This window comes from Heterocephalus glaber, unplaced genomic scaffold, assembly GCF_053883595.1.
Source record: "Heterocephalus glaber isolate CG9 unplaced genomic scaffold, H.glaber_assembly_v1.0 deba00001428, whole genome shotgun sequence".
Taxonomy (NCBI): domain Eukaryota; kingdom Metazoa; phylum Chordata; class Mammalia; order Rodentia; family Bathyergidae; genus Heterocephalus; species Heterocephalus glaber.
The window spans coordinates 32,638,681-32,662,463 of NW_028258293.1; the positions used below are offsets into that span (position 1 = coordinate 32,638,681).

Below are 23,783 nucleotides of genomic sequence, written 5' to 3' on the forward strand. Positions count from 1 at the left end.
TTTATTATTAAAATTCACCTGCTTAGGGGTCGGGGATTTAGCTCAGTGGTTCCACCACCTGCCTTGAAAGTGCAAGGTCCTGAGTTCGATCCCTGGAACCAAAAAAAAAAAAAATTCACTTGTCTAGTTAAGAAGCAGAGCCTACCTGTTATTAGTCTAGCTCATGGTTCTTATTCAGGGACACTTGCACATTCCTTACCTTCCTTTAATGCCTTAGTAAAGCTGATTTTTGTTTTGTTTTGAGACAGTATCTCACTTTTAGTTCATGGTGGACTTGGACTCACTAGGCAGCCCAGGTTGGCCTTGAACCCATGGTGATCCTCCTTTCTCAGCCTCCTGAGTGCTGGCCTTATAGGCATGCTCTACCACGCTCGGGAGTAAAGATGATTGTTGAGTGAACTTCTTTTCTTCCCTCTGCTGCTTTATGTATTAAATGTTATCAGTTTAGGCCAGAGTTGTAGCCCATGGCAAAGTGCTTGCCTAGTGTGAGCAAGGCCTAGAATTTAAACCCTAGCCAAACAAAAAAGAAAAAAATGAGAAATAACAGGAGCCTTTTCCTATGCCTACCTGTCATGCAGTAATGTATGTGTTCATGTGTGCACATGCAGGCCTGCATGCATGTGCAAACCCTACTTCCTTAACCAGGCTTATTGTCTCTGGAATTTCCTAAAATTTGGTGTGTGTGTGCGTGCATGTGTGCAGTGCTGTGGTTCAGACCCAGGATCTCACACATATGAAGCATATTTTATACCACTGGGCTCTATCCTTTTCATAGGGCTTCTGATGAACATAGTCATTTCATGTAGTATTTCTGCAAAGTTTTGAAGCTTTGGTCATAGCTGCATCTTTTTTTTCTTCTTTTCCTTCCTTCCTTCCTTCCTTCCTTCCTTCCTTCCTTCCTTCCTTTCTTTCTTTCTTTCTTTCTTTCATTCTCTCTCTCTCTCTCTTTTTTTTTTTTGGTACCAGGAATTGAACTTGGGACCTTGAGCTTGTGAGGCAGGCTGCAGCACCACTGAGCTAAATCCCCGGCCCTTCTTTCTTTCTATTCATTTATGTATGTATGTATGTATGTATGTATGTATGTATGTATGTATTTGCAGTACTGGGGATTGAACTCAAGGCTTAAAGTTTTAAGACAAGATCTCACTAAATTACTAAGATGCCCAGCTGGGTTCAAACTCATGATCCTCCTGCCTCAGCCTCTCAGAGTGCTAGGATTGCTGATATGCACTAGCATGTCTAGCTATACAGCTGCATTTTTTTTTTTTTTTTTGGTATGGGGGATCAAACTCGGGACCTTGCACTTGGAAGACAGTTGGTGGAACCACTGAGCTAAATCCCCGGCCCTATAGCTGCATTTTTGATGTTCAGGGCCTTACAAACAGAAGTACCCACCATGAGTCCAAAGAGACAGGAGTTTTCAAGGATCAACTGATCTGCTTTCACTCATTCCTAGATCGCTGATACCACTAAGCTACTGTGTCAATAACTATGATTTTAACTTGAATGTCTAAAGTGTCCCACTGCTCTATTCTTGTGTTGTGTTATTGGCACTAGTACTCAAATTTCTGTAACTTCGTTCTCATGTTTGAGCAATCAGTTGTTCTTAATGGTAGCCAAAATCTTATCGTTATATTTGATCTTCCTATGTCATTCTCATTTTCCCTAGCTCCTGCTTCTTGACATCACCATAACAAATTAGACTACTGAGAGGAGAGAAAGCAAAAGTGTATTCAGAATAAGCATTGTTTCATTGTTCCTTCCAGGCCAAAGGAGTCCAGTAGAAACAGCCTGCTACCAAAAGCCTGACTGGTTTCCTTGATAATTGGTGTCATGTTGAGAGTTTCCCATTGGTCTCTTCTCCTGGGGTGTGCAATAGTGACAATAACTAGATCAGTTATGATAAGAGGAAGCCTGTCTTGTTGAGCCCACACATAGCCTCCAGCTTTGCCATCACAGCCATTCAACTCATGGGCCCCTGTGCAGAATTGGGGTAGCTGTAGAGAGAGGCTGACTGATACCCACAAAATGAATCATCCTCTCCTCCTGGTTCCTGTATACTTCCTCTATATATCCTACTGTGGGCATTAACTAGGATTAATGACCCACATAGCAACTCTCTCAGATTTGAGATGCCTCTTGCCCAAGTTTCCTTGGTTCAGTCTTCCAGTGCTGTTTTTTCCAGTCTCTGGCCTGCTAGTCAAGCCATTCACCATTGCTCAGGAGACCATGTATAGTTATATTTCAGGCTGCTTTTCTCTCTTCCCCAAGTGAACAACCAAGCATTCTGATTGTAGCTCTGTCCATTGGAAGGGCTTCCTTTAACCACTATTGTTTAGAGCCTCCCTTGAGTTCTGATACTGCTGTCCATATTTGATTAGCACCAAAAACTGCACCAACCCATCTCTGAAGTAGATTTGAGTTTTTCCTTCTCTGCAGTGGCCATAGGTAGAAGGCAGAAAGGTGTATCAGGGCAACAGAAGGACGTGACGTGTGAGTCTGGGCCGAGTGTTTTTATCATTGTATCTTCTACCCTACTTGGGCCCAATCTCAAATGTACCATTTCCATCATACTGCAGATTGTTGCTGCAGTCTTTATGGCTGAGTGAATCTGATAATAATCATGATGGGCAGCTCCAGGTGGCTAATAACTTGACATGTTAGTTTCCTGTGGGTTTGCTAACAAATTACTATAATTTTGGTGGCTGAAAACAGTGGAAATTTATTCTTTCATAGTTCCAGAAGTTCAAAATCAGCATCACTGGGTGGAAATCAAGTTGTCAGCAGGGCTGCACTCCCCCTGGAAGCTTGAGGGCAGAATCTGTTCCTGCCTCTTTGAGCTTGTAGTGGCTGCCAGTGTTCTATACGTTCAATTTCTGCCTCTATGGTCACTTTGCCTGCCCTTCTTCCATGTGTGTTAAATTCTCCTCTGCTTCCTTCTCATAAGGATTCATGTGATTACATTTAGCATCTATCTGAGTAATACAGGAAAATCTTCCTGTCACATTCATAGAGATTAGGATATTTATGAGATGGATGTCTTTGGAGGTTTTTAGTTTATCATACTTGGTATTCTGTGGCAATCACTCTTACTAAGACTCTGCAGGATTTTTTTTTTTTTGAGACACGGTCTCACTATATAGTTCACGCTGGCCTTGAACCCACCACAATCCTCTTGCATTAGCCTCCCGAGCGCTGGTATTATAGGCATGCACCACCATACCCGGCCTTCAAGGATCTATTTTTTATTTTTATTTATTTATTTTTTGGTACCGGGGATCGAACTTGGGTCCTTGCGCTTTCGAGGCAAGCGACGGAACCACTGAGCTAAATCCCCAGCCCTAAGGATCTATTTTTTAAATGATGACTTATTCTCTTCCACTAAGGGAGGGTCTTGCTCCAGAGCCCTAAGACCATAGCTGTCCTTATAGAGTTTTACAGAGATGCTACACAGCATCCTTCTACCCTACAGATCTACTGGGTCATATGATTGATTGTCAAGGTAGCTTATATTGCTCTTGTTGTTGTTGTTTTGGTACCGGGGATCGAACTTGAGTCCTCACACCTGCAAGGCAGGCAGCGGAACCACTGAGCTAAATCTGGGCCCTAAGTTAGCTTATATTGCAGAGTAAATGTGCTGCAGGACCCTCTCTTGCTTTGAGCCCCAAGCAAAACCAGCAGCCTTCCAAGTCATTGGATAAATGGGCCAGAGTAGCATTCATCATCTAACATGTCCAGCATCCAGTATCCACCAAGGACTATTCCTCTTTCTCAGCAATAGGAATGCTAATACAAAACTTGTCTTTTACCCTAGAGGGGATGTTCTGCATACCCTAGACCGTTGAATCCCTAAAAACTTTTTCAATATGCAAGCTCCTGAATCTTCATGGGGTTTATTTCCTACCCTCTGGAAAACTTAAGTGTTATTGGGTCATCTAAATACTTTCATTTTCCTACTTACCAGTACAACTAGTCTCATACCATCATTCTAGTGGGCCAATGTTGATGTTCTCTGGAATGAGAAAATTATCAGGATCCCTGTAGATTATTCTGATAGGTCAAGGAAGTAAACATAGTCTTGGGGCAAAGAATGTGGACTATTATCCTTTCTAGAGAAAGATGAGCTGCTTTTGATCCTCTTTACTAATGGGAATCTAGAACATGTTTGTCAGATCAACAGCCACATTTCAAGTGTCAGAGAATGTATTATAGTAGAGTTACTATATTCAGCATTGTAGCTACAATTGAGGTTACTACTTGGTTAAATTTATAATAGCCCTTTATCATTTGCCTGAGTCTATCCAATTTTTGAAGTGAACAGAGAGGTGATTTGAATAGGGATATATATAATAGAGACAAACAGCCTTGCATCCTCTTTTTTATGGTATTAATTTCTGCAGTTCCTTCTGGGATGTGATACTCCCTCTGATTTACTCTTTTGGTTTGACTGGGGCTCTGGAGCAATTGGCTAATTCAAGGGTTTCCACTTGGCTCTTTTTTACAATAATGCTTCTTTTTTTTGTTTGGTTTGTTTGTTTTCTGAGACAGGGTCTCACTATGTAGCTTAGGCTGGTCTTGAGAACTCACTACGTAGCCTAGGCCTCGAACTCAGTGATCCTCCTGCCTCAGACTCCCAAGTGGTAGGATTACAGGCATGTGCCACCACCACGCCCGGCTACAATAATATCCTTACTCTTCAGGTCAGTATAAGGGTTCTGAACCTGCTAAATATGTCTCCACTAAGCTCTACTTTCAAATCTAGGGTATTAACTAGAGGGTGGGTGTGTAAATGTATGGCGCCATCTTGAAATGAATTTGGGCTAGGAATTCTTTTGTCACTTGGCTAGGAATTCTTTTGTCACTTGGCTTCCATAATTCAAATTTATCATCTAAGAGTGATGACAGGATATAAAATCAATATTTAAAAATTAACTGCTCTTGGGCCAAGGATGTAGCTCAGTGGCATTGCACCTGCCTGGCAAGCATGGGGTCCTGAGTTCAATCCCTGGTACTGGAAAAAAAATTAATTGCTCTTCTATACACCAATAAAGAAATAGCTGTGAAATTTCCAATGATGGAAATTGCCTCACAAGCTCAAGGTCCCGAGTTTTGATTCCTGGTACCAAAAAAAAAAAAAATTTCCAATGATGAATGTCATTATATTGTACACCTAAAATGTACCAATAAAATTAATTTTTTAAAAAAGAACCAGCTGTGAAGGAAATTAGGAAAATAGCCATGTGTGGTAGGTAGCACACACCTGTCATCCCAGACCCTGGGAGGTTGAGGCAGGAGGTTTGTGAATTCAGTCAGACCTTATCCAAAATTAAAAATAAAAAAAGGCTGAGGATATAGTTAAGTGTGAAGGCTCTAAATTCAGTCCCTAGCACCAGAAAGGGAAAGGAAAGGAATCAAATTAGGAAAGCAATTCTATTCACAATAGTTTAATAAAGTATATTTTTTTCTGGGAATCAGCCTAACCAAGGAAGTAAAAGATCTCCACAATGAAAATTACAGAACTCTGAAGAAATAAGTTGAAAAAGATCCTAGAAGATGGAAAGACTTCCATGTTCACTGATGGGAAGAACTAATATTGTTAAAATGACCATAGTACCAAAAGTAACTTACAGATTCAGTGTAATCTCCATCACATTTCCTAGCACATTTTCATAGAACTAGAAAAAAATTCTGAAATTCATATAAAAGTACAAAGGACTCAGAATAGCTAAAGCTATCCTAAGCAAAAATACTAAGGCTGGAGGCTTCAAAATATCCCATTTCAAATTACACTACAAACCCATAGTAACAGAAACAATGTGGTACTGACACAAAAATAGGCACGTACATCACTGGAATAGAATTGAGGACATAGAAACAAATCCATGCAACTACAGCCATCTGATTGTTAACAAAGGAGCCAAAAACATACACCAGAGAAAAGACAGCACCTTTAACAAATGGTACTGGGGAAACTGGATATCCACATATAGAAGATTAAAACTAGATCTCTGTCTCTCACCCTGCACAAAAATCAACTCAAAATGGATCAAAGACCTAAGTATAAGACCTGATGGGCTGGGGATTTAGCTCAGTGGTTCTGGTGCCTGTCTTCCAAATGCAAGGTCCCAAGTTCGATCCCCAGTACCAAAAAAAAAAAGAAAAAGACCTGAAACTTTGCAACAGCTAGAAGTAAACAAGAGAAACACGGAAGTTATAGGAACAGTTAAAGATTTCCTGAATAGGAGGCCAATAGCACAGGATATAATAGCAAGAATCAACAAATGGGACTACACCAAATTAAAAAGTTTTGATATAGCCAGGGAAGCAACCAACACAGTGAAGAGACAGCCTACAGAATGGGAGAACATCTTTGCAAACTGCTTTACTGACAGAGGATTATTATCTAAAATATATAAAGAACTTAAAAAATTTAACACCAAAAAAAATCAGAAGGGAGAATGGGATAAAATAAAATAAAATTTATTATTAAAAATCAAGTAGGGGGGCTGGGGATTTAGCTCAGTGGTTCCACTGCCTGCCTCACAAGCGCAAGGATCTGAGTTCGATCCCCAGTACCAAAAAAAAAAAAAATCAAGTAGGGGGCCGGGGATTTAGCTCAGTGGTTTTGCCTCCTGCTGCGCAAGTGCAAGGACCCGAGTTCGTTCCTGGTACCAAAAAAAAAAAAAAAAAAATCAAGTAGGGGCCGGGAATTTAGCTCAGTGGTGCTGCCGCCTGCCTCGTGCGAGCACAAGGTCCCAAGTTCATTCCTGGTCCAAAAAAAAAAAAAAAAAAAAATCAAGTAGCCCAATGAATAAATGGACAAATGAATTGAACAGACATTTCTCGAAAGAAGAAGTATAAATGGTCAGTAAGTATATGAAAACATATTCAATATCTGTAGTCATTAGGAAAATGTAAATTAAAATTGCATTGAAATTCCATCTTACCCCAGTCAGAATGGCTATCATTGAGAATACAAAAAACAGTAAGTGCTGGTTAGGATGCCAGGAAAAAAGTATCCTTCTACACTTCCGGTGGGAATGTAAATTAGTATAGCTACTATGGAAAGCAATGTGGAGGTTCATCAAAAAAGTAAAAATAGGGCCGGGGATTTAGCTCAGTGGTTTCGCCGCCTGCTGCACAAGCGCAAGGACCCGAGTTCGATCCCCGGTACCAAAAAAAAAAAAAAAAAAGTAAAAATAAGCCAGACGTGGTGGTGCATGCCTATAATCCTAGCACTTGGGAAGATGAGACAGAAGGATTGCTTCAAGTTCGAGGCCAGTCTGGGCTACTTAGTGAGTTCAAGGTCAGCCTGAACTACCTTGTGAAACTGTTTCAAAATAAAACAAAACAAAACATAACAGAAAAAATTTCTAACCAAAACAGTAAAAATAAGCTGGTGTGGTGGTGCATGTGTGTAATTCCAACACTCTGGGAGGCTGAGGCATGAGTATCACAAGTTTGAGTCCAGCCCAGGCAACTTAGTAGCTTAGTGAGCCCTGTCTCAAAATTTAAAAATGGTGTGGGGATGTTGCTCAGTACAAATGCTGGATGCAATCTCAAGTACAACAAAACAAAGCAAAACAATAACCAAAAGTAAAATTAGTACTACCATGACTCAGATATACTATTTCTTGGTATATACCCAAAGGATTTAAAGTCAGCATACTATAGGAATGCCTGTGTACTTATATTTGTTGCAGCACAATTCACAATAACTAAGATATGGAACTATCCTAGATGGCTGTCAACAGGTGAATGGTAAGAAAAATATGTATATGTATGTGTATATATATACATACATATATATACACATACATGTATATATATGTATATACACGTAATGGAGTATTATTCAGCCATGAAGAAGAATAAATCCCCCAATATGAATTCTTTCACATATTTGATAACCACTATGTGTGCTGAAACCTTTTGCATGTTACTTACATACACAGAGTTTCTCCCCAGTGTGTTCTTTCATGTCTTAGACAATGACTGTGTATGCTGAATGCTTTTCCACACTGCTTATATACATAGGGTTTTTCTGCAGTGAGTTCTTTCATGATTACTAAATGAAGTGTTGTTAGTGAAGGATTTTCCACAGGGTTTACATACATAGCGTTTTTCTCCAGTGTGAGATTTTTTCACATATCTGAATATCATGATGACAATTAAAATCTTTCCACATTGTATACATATATAGGTATTCACTCTACTCTGAGTTCTTTCCCAGATTTGAACATAGTTGAGTATAATGAATGCTTTCACATCTCGCTTATATACAAAAGGCTTCTCTTCAATGTTAGTTTCTTCAGTGTAATCAGTAGGATTTCACATTGCTTATATTCATAGGGTTTCTCCTCAGGATTTGTTTTTGCATGCTTCTGAAAGGACTGTCAGTACAGGTTTTCTCATGTTTGTTACAGTTATATGATTTCTCTTCAAATCCCTGATACTCATATGATTTGACACTAGTGTTAGCTATGATGAGCACATTTGCTGATGAAGCAACCAGGGGCTTTCTGCAGGAAAGGCTTTCACCTGATTTTATACCAACAAGTTTCATGTGCACATTAGTATCTAGAGTCCATGTTGAAACCATATTTATGCTGACAGCATCTACCTACCTCTTCATTTCTTACACTTTTCCTGCAAATTTTTGTACCCATCTTCAATTTGCTTGTCATCCAATTTCTTCCTATGGCAGCCATGTTCCTAAAGTTGTCCCACATCACATCCCTGTAGAGCTTCTTTTGAGATGGATCCAGCAAAGCCCACTTCTCCATGGTGCAGTTCACAGCCACATCCTCAAAGGGCACTGCCTCCACTTTCAGCTTCCAGAGTTCCCAGCAGTGTCCAGTGCTTCCACTACCCTGAAGGTCCAGGAGAAAGTGGACACAGCAGGGCCATGTGGGCCACCAGAGCAGAAGCCCACCAGTGTGTTGTTGAGAATTTTTGCATGTGTGTTTACTAAGGCCATTGGCCTGTAGTTTTGCTTTGTTTTGTTTTTAGTTCTTGTCTGGTTTTGGTATCAGGGTAATTCTCCTATCTTTCAGGAATGCCTTTGGGAGTGCTCCTTCCCTTTCAATTTCATTGAAGCGTTTGAGGAGTACAGGCATTAGACCTTCCTTGAAGTTCTGGTGGAATTTGGCAGTGAATCTATTGGGTTTGGGCTTTTCTTTCTTGGTAGAATTTTTATTTATTGCCTGTATTTCATTGCCTATTATTGGTCTATTTAGAGTTTTTAGATCTTCTTGGTTCAATTTTTGTAATTGATGTATATCTAGGAATTTCTCCATTTCTTCTAGGTTCTTTAATTATTGGAATACAAATTTTTAAAGTAGTTTCTTATAATCCTCTGGATTTTGGTGGTGTCAGTTTTGATTTTTCCTTTTTTTATTTCTAATTACATTTAATAGGGTTTTTTCTTTTTGTTTTTTGGTAAGTTTGGCTAAGGGTTTATCAATCTTGTTTATCCTTTCAAAGAATTAACTCTTTGGTTCATTGATCTTGTATATTTTTTTAGTCTCAATTTCATTAATTTCTACTCTGATCTTTCTGAGTTCTTTCTTTCTTTTAACTTCAGATCTGGATTGCTCTTTTTTGTTTGTTTTTGTTTGTTTGTTTGTTGGGGGGGGTTGAGATAGGGTCTTGCTATGTAGTTCAGGCTGGCCATGAACTTATAGCCGTCCTCCTGCCTCAGACACTGGAGTGCTGGGATTTTAGGCATGCACTGCCATTCCTGGCCTTGCTCTTGTTTTTCTAGGACCTTGAAATGCATCATAAGGTTGTTTATTTGGGATTGCTCAGTTCTTTTAAAGTGTGCATTCACATCTATAAACTTTCTTCTTAGAACTGCTTTCATTGTGTCCCATAGGTTTTAGTATTTTGTACTTCCATAGTCATATCATTCTAGGATTTCTTTTCTTTCTTCTCTGATTTCTTCTATGCTCCATTGATTATTTAGTTACGTTATTGTTTAATATCTATATGTTTGTATAGTTTCTGTAGGTTTTTTTGCTTTGGATTTCTAGTTCAATTACATGATGATCTGATAGTATGCAGGAGATTGTTCCAGTTCTTTTGTATTTGTTTAGGTATATTTTATGGTCTAGGGTATGGTCTGTATTGGGAAAAGTTCTTTGTGCTGTGGAGAAAAATATGTATTTTATTGGTGTTGTATGAAACACTCTGCAGGTATCTATTAAGTCCATTTGTTCAATAATGTAGTTTAACTCTGATATTTCTTTGTTAATTTTTTGTCTTCTTGATCTAATTGTAAAGGTGGGTGTTAAGTCCTCTGTTAGATTGTACTGGTGTTGGGCTGGGGATTTGATTGTACTGGTGTCTATCTATCCTTTATGTCCAGTAGCTTTTGTTTTATGAAATTGGTTGTGCTGACATTCAGTGTATAGATATTTCCAATTGTTATCTCTTTTTGTTGAATTGTTCCCTGCACCAGTGTGCTGTGGCCATCTTTATTTCTTCTGACAAGATTTGGCTTGAGGTAGGCTGTGTCTGAAAATAAGATAGCTATTCCTGCTTGCTTTTGGGCTCCAGCTGCATGGAGTATCATTTTCCATCTTCTTACCTTTAGTCTGTGAGCTTCCTTTTGGATGTGGTGTGTCTCCTGTAGGCAATATATGGTTGAAATTTTAAATCCAATTTGCTAGTCTGTGTCTTTTGATTGGGAAGTTAAGACCATTCATACTGATAGTTATTATTGCAAGTATTTACTGAATCTTATTGCATTTTTTTCCCACTGTTGATCCTTGTTTTTTTCCTTTTTCTTGCTTTGCTAGTTAGATACATACTTTCTTCTGGGCTGGTGGTCCCCCTGTCTCTGTCTAGGATTCCCTTGAGCATTTATTTTCTGCAATGCTGGTTTAGTGGTAATATACTTCTTTAGAATTTCTTTGCATGAAACATCTTGACTTCTTTGTCAGTTTTGAAGACCAATTTTGAAGGATTAACAACTGTTTTCTTTTAGGGCTTGAAAAACTTCACTCCCGGCTCCTCTTGCTTTTAAGGGTTGTGCTGAGAAGTCTGCTATAATTTTAATAGGCTTGCCTTTGTAAGTAACTTGCTGTTTTTTCTCTAACAGGTTTTAGTATTCTCTACTTATCTTGAATTTCTGGAATTTTGATTATGATGTGTTGTGAAGAGGTATTTTTCTAGTCATGGCTGTTTGGGGTTTTATATGCCTCTTGTACTTGAACATTGAATTATTTCCCTAGGTTTGGAAAGTGTTCTGCTATGATTTCAATGAATAAATTTTTATGTATTTTGAGTTATCTTCTAATTTTTCATTTATTCTTTTTTTTTTTTTGTACTGGGGATTAAACTCAGGACCTTGCACTTTTGAGGTAGGCGACAGCACCACTGAGCTAAATCCCAGCCCTTTCATTTATTCTTATATTTCTGTTATTTTTTTACCTATAAGTCATTGAGCTTGTATGCTATCGTATCATTTTTAGGGTATCACTGAGCTTATGATCTACTACATCCACCTTGTCTTCAATTTCTGACACTGTGTCCTCACATTGGTCAAATCTGCTGGACATTTTTTTATTGCATCTTTCTTTCTATTGCATTTTTCATATCTTGTATTTCTACATCCAGACCAACCAATGGTTGGAACATTGCTAATGACAGTAATGTATGTTCACATTTGAACAATCAAAAATGCCAATGCTCAATTTTTCCTACAAATCTTACTTGAGATATATGGGAAAGGGGTTCCCCTTTCTCCCTTCGACTTTGGCCTAGAAGCACATAGCCTGGAACAATAGAGGCCATTTTGTCACTATGAGGGGACAACATGAAGGGATTAGCCTAGTATGCATGGTTCTGGGTTCCATCCCCAGCTCTGAAAAATGAAAAGAAAAAGGAGAAAAAGGGAGAAAACAAAGCAGAGAGATGCTTAGAGAGAACTTGTCCTGTTGAAACCAGCACTTCACTTCCTCTGAACTTCTCCGGTATATGAGGCAATAACTTTTTTTTTTTCCAAGATTTTGTCATTTTTATTGATTAATAATATAGACAATCTCTCATATTATCCATTTTACAGCACTAATTTTTTTTGTTAAATTCTTTTATTGGTACATTTTAGGTACACAACACAATTACATTTCTCATTGGGAATTGTACCTTTACATAATGCATCTTGGTTCTTATTTTTTCCCCATTCCTAGCCCTCCCTTCACCCCCTCCACCCTTCCCTATTTACAAAGACTTTATTTCCATTTTTTCCATTTCTCAGCATTTTTCCTTTCCCTTCTTTCCTTTCCCCTGCCCCTCCCACTACCCCCACCCCTCCCACTACCTCTACCCCTTTGGACCTTTTCTTCCCATTTTGCATTATCGATTATTCATTCTAATAATTGGTACATTTTAGGTATACAATATAATGACATTCATCATTGGAAATTTGCACTTTTACATAGTCTCTCTTGGATCTTATTTTTCACCCTTGCCCAGCCCTCCCTTCAACCCCTCCAGTCCTCCCTATTTACAAAGATTTTGTTCCTATTTTTCCATTTTCTCATATTAATCCCATTTCCTTCTATCCTTTCCCCTACCCCTCCCACTTCCTTCCCCTTTGCCCCTTTTCTTCCTATTTCACATGACCTATTATACATTTTAGTCCTTATTTACACTTTCAGTTTCTCACAGGAGAGAAACTATTCGGTATTTATACATGTGTGTCCTATTTATTTCACTTAAGAGTATTGCCTCAATGTGCATCCCGCCGCCTGCCTTGAAAGTGGAAGGACCCAAGTTTGATCCCTGGTACCAAAAAAAAAACAACAAAAAACCCCCCCCCACAGTGATATATGTGCACCCATGTTCATAGCAGCACAGTTAGTGATAGCTAAAACTTGGAAACAGCCCAAATGCCCATCAACTGGAAACTGGATAAAGAAAATGTGGTGTTTTTTTTTTTTATAAAATGGAGTACTACTCAGCCATAAAAAATGAGAAATTAGAGACATTTATAGCTAAGTGGATGCACATTGAGGTGATACTCTTAAGTGAAATAAAAAGCGGCAATAACTCTTGATTCTTTCTTTCTTTTGTTTTGTTTTTGAGACAGGGTCTTGCTATATAGCTCAGGCTAGCTTTGAACTCATTATGTAGTACAGGCTGGCCTCAAACTCCCAGTGATCCTCCTATCTCAGCCTCCCAAGTGCTAGGATTACAGATGTGCAAAACCATGTCCACCTCTTATTTTTTCTTTTTATTTTCTGTTGTTTCTTTTTAAAAAATTTTTTTTTGGTACTGGGGATCGAACTCAGGTCCTTGCACTTGCGCAGCATGCAGCGAAACCACTGAGCTAAATCCTCAGCCCTCTTATTTTTTCTTAAATAAGTTTGAGTTGCATTTTCTGTCACTGGCAACTAAAAGATATTTGAAAAACGCAGTCATGGTAGGAAATTTTATTTTATCCTGGAGGTGAGGGATTCAATGCAGGGATGCATATGGAGTGGTGACACTACCCTTTTGTGTTTTGTCAAGCTCACTCTGGCTTCTAGTAGGGAGACAAAAACCGTAAAAGTCAGATAGACTTAGGTGCAAACCCTAGCTGGGTTATTTATTAGCCCTGTGATCTTAGGAAGTGTATTAGTCAGGATTCTACTTGAGAAACAGACACTGTTACAATTTAGATCTAGAACATCCCCCAAAAGCCTCATGTGTCCGGAGGTGGGTCTTCTGGCAAGGTGATTGGGTCACAGGGACACTACATTCATCAGTGGATTGGTTAACCCACTGTTGAATTCATAGCTGAATATATGGTTAGGAGACAGAAGAGGTAGTTTACTGGGAGCACGACCTGAAAGGGTATGTCTTTCTCCCTGGCTCCTCCCTTCTCCCTCTGCCTCCTGGCTGCCAGGATGTGAGCAGCTTTCCTCTGCCAGACCCTTCCACTATGCTCTTCCTGCCTTGAAGTCAGCTGACTGTGGTCTGAATCCTCAAAAGACAATGAGCCCAGGGCTGGGGATTTAGCTCAGTGGTTCCACTGCCTGCCCTGCAAGCGCAAGGTTCCGAGTTCGATCCCTGGTACCAAAAACAGAAAAACAATAGTGATGAGGAAAGTAAGACAGACCACTACCATATATGTATGCATGTGTTTTTTTTGGTACCAGGGATTGAACTCGGGACCTTGCACTTGAGAGCCATGCAGCGCCACTGAGCTAAATCCCTGGCCCCTGTATGCATGTATTTTAAGGAGTTGGCTTTTGTGCTTGCTGAGGCTGACTAGGCAAGTTTGAAATCTGTAGAGCTCTCAGGCTGGAATGTCTTGGGCAGGAGCTAAAAACAGCAGCAGTCCATGGTGACGCAGACCTGTAATCCCACCACTTGGGAGGCTGAGGCAGGAGGATCACCTTGAGTTCAAGGACAGCCTGGATTACATAGTGAGTTCAAGGCCACCCTGAACTACATATCGAGACCCTGTCTCAAAAAACATAAATAAATAAATAAATAAATGCAGCAATTGATTTTTTTCCTCCACACAGAAAACCTATTTTATTCTTCAATCCTTTAATAAACTAATTGGACAGGACCCACTCAGATTATTGAGGATAATGTCCTTTATTTAATTAAAGTCAATTTGTAGTAGAAGTTACTCACATCTACAAAATACCTTCACAGCAACACCTAGGTTAGTGTTTGATTAAATAACTGGGTACTATAGCCTAGTCAAGTTGGCACATAAAACTAACTGTCACTTAATTGCTGTGAGTCTTAATTTCCTCAGCTATAAAATTGAGATATTGATCCTTACTTGTTTGTATATGAAAATGTGAGTAATGTAGAGCTTCACATACAACAAAACATAGTGTTTAACATGTGATAGCAGCTTAGCTTACAGGAATCAGAAGGCCTTTACAGCAGGTTAAACAGGGTTTGGTTTGGATAAGAACATATATACCTTTGATTTAGCATTTTTTGAGTAAGAGTAATGTATTTGTTTTATTTGCTTTTTCTTAAAAGATGAGCTCTTGTTAGTTGCAGTGCTGCACATTATAATCCTAGCACTTGGGAAGCTGAGGGAGTATGGTTGCAAGTTTGAGGTCAGCCTGAGCTACTTAATGAGATCCTGTCTCAAAAAACGAAAGAAAAAACCCCCCAAAATAACAACAGCAACAAAATTAAACAGAACAAGAACCCACGCATGGTTGTGCATGGCTGTAATCCTAGTACTGTGTGAGGGTGAAGCAGAAAGACCATAAGTTTGAGCTCATGTTGCTCCTGGGCAACACAGTGACTTAGAGACCTTGTCTCAGTGCAAAGGCCCTGAGTAGTTGAATCCCTAGTATCCCAGCCCCCCAACACACACAGAGACAGAGAGACAGGGTATTGGGATGTGGCTGTAGCTCCATAGTAGAGCCCTTGCCTAGCATGCTTATGGTTGTCGGTTGGATACCCACACACTATCCCACCCAGGCTGGGGGAGGGAAGAGGAATGTTTCTCACTATCTTGCCCATGCTAACCCCAAACTCCTGGGTTAAAGTGATCATCTTGCCTCAGCCTCTTGAGTAGTCACATGCATGCACACACACACACACACTTACTTTTTATTACACTCACAGTTTCTGTTCTCCCACACCCTGTTTAAAAATCTTATTTATTTATTCTTTCAGTCTTGCAGTTCTGGGGAATTGAACCCAGGGCTTCATGCATGTTAGGCAAGTACTCTATTACTGAGCTACATTCCCAGCCCTTTCCTTTTTAAATTTAACAGAATGTCTTGGAAAATATTCTATTTTAGCATATACAGATCTATTTATTTTTTTATTTTTAATTTTAATTTTTTCAGATCTATTTATTTTTAATCATGGCTGCGTAGGGTTCCGTTGTGTGATTGAACAATAATTTACCTATTTTAACACATCTCTAACTGATAATCATTTGTATTACTAACATTTTTTGTTATTATAAATAATAGAGAAAACATCTTTGTACAATGTGTAAGAATAGCTGTGAGATAAATTTCTAGAACTCAAAGTGCTGCATTAAAGGGTTTGCACATTTGGAAAGTCAATAAACAGTACCAATATGTCTTTCAAAGTGATTGGAATAGTTTACTTCCCACCAGTAGTATAGAGTGCTTATTTCCCTCTGTCGATATTGCCATTTTGGATTTAAACCTACTTGTTTACCTTTAGAGTACAAAAATGCACACTACAGCAACAACAACAACAATAGCAGGAGGCATTGGGGATGTGGCTTTCAGCAGTAGAGCACTTATCTAACGTGAGTGAGGCACTGGATTCAATTCCTAGCGCTGCAAAAAAAAACTTTTTAAAAGTAAAAATAAAAGTTAAAAATTTAAAATAAACCAGGCATCATAATGATCCTTTTTCTTTTTTTTTTTTTTTTGGTACCAGGGATCGAACTCGGGTCCTTGCGCTTGAGCAGTAATGATCCTTTTTCTGGGTAAGAGCTACAGTTTTGTTTGGATTTTTTCTTTCTGGTCGCTGAGCTGGGCCTTCTGCCCATCCTGTGGTTTCCACTCTGAGAGGTTGGAGCCGGTGACCTGACCACAGGACTCAACCAGAATAGCACCAGGCAAGAGATTGAGACAGACAAAGCTGGTGCCCTGCCTGATGATGGAAGTGGAAACAAGCCAAGTTCTATAATAGAACATAGAGCCATTGTCGGGAAACCACAAATTGCTGACTTGCTCCTGCAAACAGTCGATATTCAGGAGCTGAGTCCAGGAATTCTAAAGATGCAGCCTGTGTAAACAGCTGAGTTAGGGGGAGGACTCACTTTTTAAAAGAACCCAGAGCAGGGTGGGGGATTTAGCTCAGTGGTTCCACCGCCTGCCTTGCAAGATCCGCGGTACCAAAAAAAAGACAAAAGACAAAAAAAAAAAAAAAAGAACCCAGAGCTAACAGCCGTGAAAACTTCCTAGCAATCGCCCTGTGGCCCCTTAGGTCCTCCCTCGGATGATCCCAGACTCCTAGGCTACCAGAGCTGGGGTGGAAATGGGACATTGTGCCACACCAGGAGAGTTCAGGTAAAGAGCCAAGGGAGTTTCAAGAAGCAAGTGCTCACTTCCAGGGGGACAATACAGGGCAATGGTTAGTAGCTGTACTTGGGCTCAAATCCTGACTCAATCACTTGCCAACTTTCTGATCTTACACATATTCCTTCACCTCCCTTAGCCTGTTTCCTCATTTATGCAGATAATAACACTTATCTCAGAAGATCTTTGAGAGAATCAATTGACTGAGTATGTTTGTAAACAACTTAGCACAGTACCTGGCTCTTGGTAATGGCTTAATGTGTCATTGTTATTAATATTATTATTAATAATAACAACAGTGGCTCAGGAAGGGAAATAAGGGAATTTGTGCCTGGAGCAAGGGCTCTTTGGGCTAGATCTTGAATAATTGGGAAGATTTGACACACTGGAATGAATTAAGAAAATGAATAAAGTTCATGGGGAAAGATTCTCATATACCTTCCTGGGCCTGACCAGGAGATGTTGCTGGGGCCTCAGTGATAGAAAAGAATGGGGGATACAGGCAGGTGATTATCCCACTGTGGAACGTATGCCATAATCCTAGCTTGAATGGTATCCACAATAGCATTGATATTTACAGTTGAAATTGTAGTAAATAGGGTTGAGTACTGTATTAGTCACCTTCCCTGTTGTTGGGACAAACTTCCCAATACCCACAGTTTAAAGGAGGGGAGGTTCATTTAGTTCATGGTTTCAGAGGATTCAGTCCACAGTCAGCTAACTCCAAGATAAGGCACAGCATGGTGGAAGAGTGTGATATAACAAAACTGCTTAGGCCAAATGTGGTGGTGCATACCTGTCATCCCAGCACTTGGGAGGCTGAGGCAGGAGAAGCACAGTGAATCTGAGGCCAGCCTGGTCTACATAGTGAGTTTAAGACCAGCCTGAACTACACAATGAGACCCTGTCTCTAAACCAAAAAACCAAACAAAGCTGTTTAGTTCATGGTGTCTGGGAAGCAGAGCAGAGATAGAGCACCAGAGAGGAAGGGGAAAGGGACCAGATGTAGACCTCAGAATAACACCTCTAGCACCCACCCAGACACATCCAGAAGTATGCTTAACTAATCTCCTGGGCAGATCCCAAAGCCATCAAATTGACAACCCAGCTTAATCACCACAGGTGCAGAAGCAGGAGTTTCTTTGCACTCTCACTAAGAGCCCCTTTTGAGAAAATGTGAGCCCCTGGGTCTTTAGGTTAGTATGAAGTAGTATCATACATTGTACTTGGCCAACTGAGTTCAGTGGGGAATATTTTAATCAAATTGTCTATGTCTCAAATACTCTTTTTCCCAGTCTTTCACTGCAACATGATACAATCTTCTCCCAATGTCCAACTCTATCCCTTCATTACTGTAGTGCTATGGACTAAATACTTATGTCTTTCAAAAATTCATGTGTTAAAATCTTAATCTCCAAAGTGGTGGCATTTAGAGATGGGCTTTTGAGAGGTAATGAAGTTATAGAGTGGAGCCCACACGATGGGATTAGTGGATTAGTATTGTTTGAAAACCTAGAAGTGGGCCCTCATCAGACACTGGATCTGTCAGCACTGTGATCTTGAACTTCCCAGTTTCCAGAACTGTGAGAAATATGGACATCTATGTAGACTGCTTAGAATTCCAACCCCCAAAACATACCCAAAGAGACAGGTGGTCTGCCTGGGTCAGGTGTATTTTTCTATGATATTTTTTATATAGCAGCCCAAACTGTCTAAGAGAACATTTATTCTCTTATTACAGAGGAAAGTGTAGAAGTGGCCCAGGACACAGAACTCCATGAAGCCAGCCATCCAGATTCCTCCTCATTGCAGCTCTGCCATCCTCAGGTTGTGGACTTCATATCCTGTCCATGATGACTGGTTCTGCTACACGTCTACTATTCCAGCCAGCAGAAAGAAGGAAGAGATGAAGAAGGGCACATATGCCAGCAGTTACCTACTGTTGCAGTGTAGATCTAAAATGCCCCCCAAAGCTTCATGTGTTTGGATGACTCAAGGGGGTGCATCCAGCGGATGACTTCAGCAGCTGAGGGAGCTGTTGGGAGGTAAGGCCTGGTAGGAAGAGGCAGCTCACTCGAGATGTGACCTGGAAGGATTTTCTCTCCCTGGTTCCTCCCTTCACTATCTGCTTCCTGGTCACCATGATGTGAGCAGCTTTCCTCCGTGGCAGGCCCTTCCACCAATGCCGTTTCTACCTTTGAGCCTGCTGAGCATGAACAGAAACTTCTGAAGCTGAGCCAAAGTAAACCTTTCCTCCTTTAAGTTGTGACTGTCAGGTATTGTGTCTCAGTGATGAGGAAAGTGACTAAGACACCCACACCGCTTCTTCAGTCATGTGGCCATTCCTAGCTGAAAGGGTGTTGCAAGATATGGTCCTTCTTTTGGGTGGCCCAGTGCCTGTTTAAAATTTGTAAGTTTCTGTTACTGAAAGAAATGGATTGTAGCAGCTTCTTTTATAATCAGTTTACCATCTATTATCTTTGGGGAATGGATATTCTAGGCCAGAAGGTAAGATCATTTCCTTATGGGAAGACAAGTCTCTCCTTTAAGGGGGCGATGATTTCTCTGTGACAATTTTGAGAGAAGAGTTGATTACAATAGAGAATATCATTGTGAAAAATACACCTGACCCAGGCAAGCGAAAGACCAGCTGTCTCTTTGGGTATGTTTGGGGGGTTGGAATTCTGAGGAGTCTACATGGACTGCACAGGACTTTTGGGTGGAGGTGGAAAATGGCCTGGGATTCACACACAGCATGTAGTGGACAGGGAGTCCTCCCACAGGGTACTGCAGGCTGAAGAGGACCAGTCTTTTCCTTATGAAGACATTCTAGTTTATGTTGTTCTTAATGTTTCTTTCCATTTGGCTATGTCTGATCCCTAGGGAATGTTGTGTTGACTGTCCAAGTCTGGTCACAGCTGTCCCATGTGGAATTATGAGGAACAGAGGTGGGTGAGATTAGGAGGCAACATATGTGCTGGACGTTAAAGGGCAAATGGAATTTGCTAGAGCCAGAAATTAAGGGAGGTCATTCCAGGAAAGCAGTCTCAGCAAAGCAGGGTGTGGCTCCATCAGGGCAGGCCCCTTTGCTGTTATGTAATTGCCATGTGATGATGAAGGGCACATAACTGCACAGACTGGTTCCCCTATATTCTACCTTGGCTGTCTTTACTCCCTCAACAATGCCCAGCATCTCTATTGTGGGGGCAGTTACTTAGAGGGAGGGTATGGCTCCAATTTGTTATTGTATCTATCACCAGTGCCAAATTACAGTGAGTAACTTGAATGAACATAATATATAAACTCTTTGTAATTTGAGCCCTCCTCCTCTCCTTCCCCTCCCTTCCCCCTTCTCCTTCTCCTTCTTCTTCCTCTTCTTCTCTTCCTCCTCCCCTGCTCGCCCACTGAGCTGCTTCCCCAGCCCACAGAATACTTTTTAAAGCTAATTATCTTGAGCCTAGACTGTCTACAGAGAATTATAGTAATACAGATGATTACTGTTCATTGAATAGGTAACAGGCAGGCACCACCATTTACATATACTGATTCATCTACTCCCCACAGAACCTAATCAGGTAAATATATTTATTACCCTCGTTTGTGTAATGAGGAAGTTAGGCTCAGAGAGGTGAAATAATTTGCCGAAGGTCACACAGCCAGCTAATGGTAGAGTGAGGAGTAAAAGCCAGGCAGTCTGCCTAGACTGTTAGCTGCTCCAAGCACTCCTCTTCAACTCCTGTTGGGGTTGGCCTTGTTCTTTCATGTCACTGAGACTGCTTTCCTGGAATGTCTTTCCCCAGTTTCTGGCTCTAGCAAACTCCATTTGGCCTTTAAAGTCCAGTGCAGATGTTGCCTCCTGACCTCACGCACCTCTCTAACTAGAGAAGAGAGGTGGCCCCTCTCTGATTTGTTCCCTTAACTAGTTGCCCCCAACCCTGGACTAGGAGCTCTGTTGAAACAGATCTAACACTGAGCTCATGCCTCGGTATCCTCAGCCCTCAACACAGCACCTAATTGTGGAAGGTCCTTTGTTCAGGTTTGTGAATGAGTAACTGTCCCTACTGCTTCACCCACAGGGAAATTCGTCCAAGGAAGCAGAGGACCTGTCCACGTCACACAGCAAGTAAGAGTGAAGGCCAGACCCCAGGACTCCTGACTCCCAGCACTGCTGTCTCTAATAACTGCCCCATCTGGGCATGGAACATTTGGAAAAAATGTTCCTGCATCTTTGAGCCTTTCTTAATTAAGTCTTACATTTTATCCCAAAGAAGACTTCTTTGAGACTGCTGGTGGGAAAGTGAGGTTTGGCAGTCCAGTCTGGAAGTCATGAGGCAACAGGGAAAAACAGGCAAACAATCCTGGGATGTATTTTGCTGTTTCAGTCCTTCAAAAACAGCAGAACAAAACACTCAGACCCAAACTGGGGTTCTGGCCAGCAGGGCACTGAATCAACTTGGACAGAATTCACTAAGTGGATCCTCCTCCTTCTTTCCTAAAATGGTGGAGCCTTTGGAGAGGTACTGTTTTCTGGTTTGTCTGGAGTTTCATTAAGGTAAATCAAGCAAACAAACAAACAAACAAACAAACATGTTTCACCAGGCCCCAGAGAATTAAACCATAAACAAGCTCCAGGTACATCTCCTCTTGCTCGGCCATACTGCTGAACAAGTCCTTCATCGCCCAGGATCTGACCATCCTTCACGATGCTGGCAGCCAGGGGGCAGTATCCTCCCTCAGCCCCGTCCTAGGGATTCTGGGCCCCAGCTGCTTCACTGTTTGCAGGGCTGCTGTAATAAATACCTTGGACTTGACTGGGCAGCTTAAATAACAGAAATTTATTTCCCACGGTGCTGGAGATCAAGGTGTTGGCAGGCAGGGTTGGTTTCTCCTGAGGCTTGGCTTGGCTTGCAGATAGCCAGCTCTGTGCCCTGGCTACTTTCCTTACCAGTGGGATGAGGGACGGTGAGTTCAGAAGGAAGTGAGCCTCTGGGGCCTAAATAACCCAAGGGAACGAATACATACAGTTGCAGCAACACTGCTCCATCTGGCTAATGCTGGATTTCATTTCACCTGAGATTATTTCTTTTCTTTTTTTTCCCTTTTGGAAAAATATTCTCTAAAAAAAAAATTTTTAGTGCATGTTTGCAGTACATAATGTTTACATTCCTCTTGTGAAGTTAGTACATGCGCATAATGCATTCTAATTCCTTTTTTCATCCTCTTCCCCCTCCCCTCCCTCCATCTCTTTTTTTATTTTGGTACTGGGGATCAAACTTGGGTCCTTGCACTTGAGCAGCGGGCATCGAAACCACTGAGCTAAACCCCGGCCCCTCCCTCCATCTCTTGATCTCTGCACATTTGAGAAAGATCTCCCTACTTCCTATTATCTTTTAATTTGCTCGACAAAAGTTTATGTTCTACCACATAAGAATAAAAACTATGAATTATAATTGTAAGATACTATCAATTGTTAAGCCTCATTCTGATTTCAGAGATGCTGGAATTTGAAAAATAATGTGTATCTTGGGACTGATGAGAGATAGTACATCCCACTTGTTGACTTTTGGCAGTGAGGATCTACATCAAGGGAACCAGGCAAGGCCATTAGACCTGGTGCCTCAGATTCTGGCTTGCTGCTCAATATCTCAGTTTTATGAAGAGTAGAGTGGTCAAGTGTCATCCTAACTGAGGCTCATCACTGCCAGAACTAGCTAAATCCATGCTTGGGAAACAGATCCAAACATCTGCTTAGACCCTCCCTTGAACTTTTAGTGGACCTTGTAAAATGAGGCCAGAGCTTTGAGTTCTTGCTCCAACCTAGGGATTGAAAGAAGAGAGGCTTGAAAGTAGAGGGCTTTGCATGCTTATGAGAGAGAAAAAGGGCTGGGAGTCAGGGGCTGTTGGTCCTAGCCTTGGTTCCTCTGTCCTTGGACATGGACTAGGCAAGTTCCTCTAGCTCTCTGGTCCCGTTTCCTCAGGGGTAAAGCAGTGAAGCTTAATCACTCATTGAACAAATGTGAGCTGAGACCTTCTCAGCTGAGGTAATGTGCCGAGGGCTGGGGACAGAGAGGCCCCTGCTTCAAGAGAGCTCTGTCCAGTGAGAAGAGAAGGAGCAAGAGAGCAGAGAGGAGGCAGACAGGCCCTCTGTATGCATTTCTCTCCCATCCTTATCATTATTGCCTGAGGTAGGCAACACAGGTATTTGTATCCTGACTTCAGGCGTGAAATTATGGAGACTGAGAAAGATGGTGCTGCTTGCTAAAGTTGCCCAGCAGAGACAGAGCCTGGAGTTGCACTTCTTGCCTCAAAGTCAGTTTTTGTTTGTTTGTTTGTTTTTTTGGTACCAGGGATTGAACTCTGGACCTTGCACTTGGGAGGCAGGCGGTGGAACCACTGAGCTAAATCCCCAGCCCTATCAAAGCATCAGTTTTTTCTCTCCACCTTTGATGGTTGGTTAGTATCTTTCTAGCAAACATTCTTAGATCATCCTGTCTCAAAAAATAGCCATGAATGTCACATTCTGGTAAGTCCCCTCTAGGTTCCCCTCAACAGTGAACAAGGGAGAACCTTTTCTGCTCAAGAATAGGGGAGAGGGTAGGAGGTCTCAGCTCATCTACCCTGGCTTCTCTTCTACAGAGAGGTGCACCACCTTTAAGCCTCACAAAAGCTTTCTGACTACACTCATGGGAAGGTTAGCAGTGTGACCTTCCATCTGAGTGACTCTACTCTGCCTGATCACTTTAT

General features: G+C 41.1%; 1 long non-coding RNA gene across 1 annotated transcript in view; it reads left to right on the plus strand.

Annotated features, from left to right (window-relative positions):
• LOC110346697 (uncharacterized) overlaps nt 1–22,495 on the plus strand; it is a 45,011-nt gene extending 22,516 nt beyond the window's left edge. Inside the window, exons 2-3 of the long non-coding RNA XR_002390900.2 lie at nt 18,781–19,084; nt 21,116–22,495. This is a non-coding gene — a long non-coding RNA (uncharacterized LOC110346697). The remainder of the gene's footprint in view (nt 1–18,780; nt 19,085–21,115) is intronic.
• Nucleotides 22,496–23,783: the final 1,288 nt, after the last annotated feature.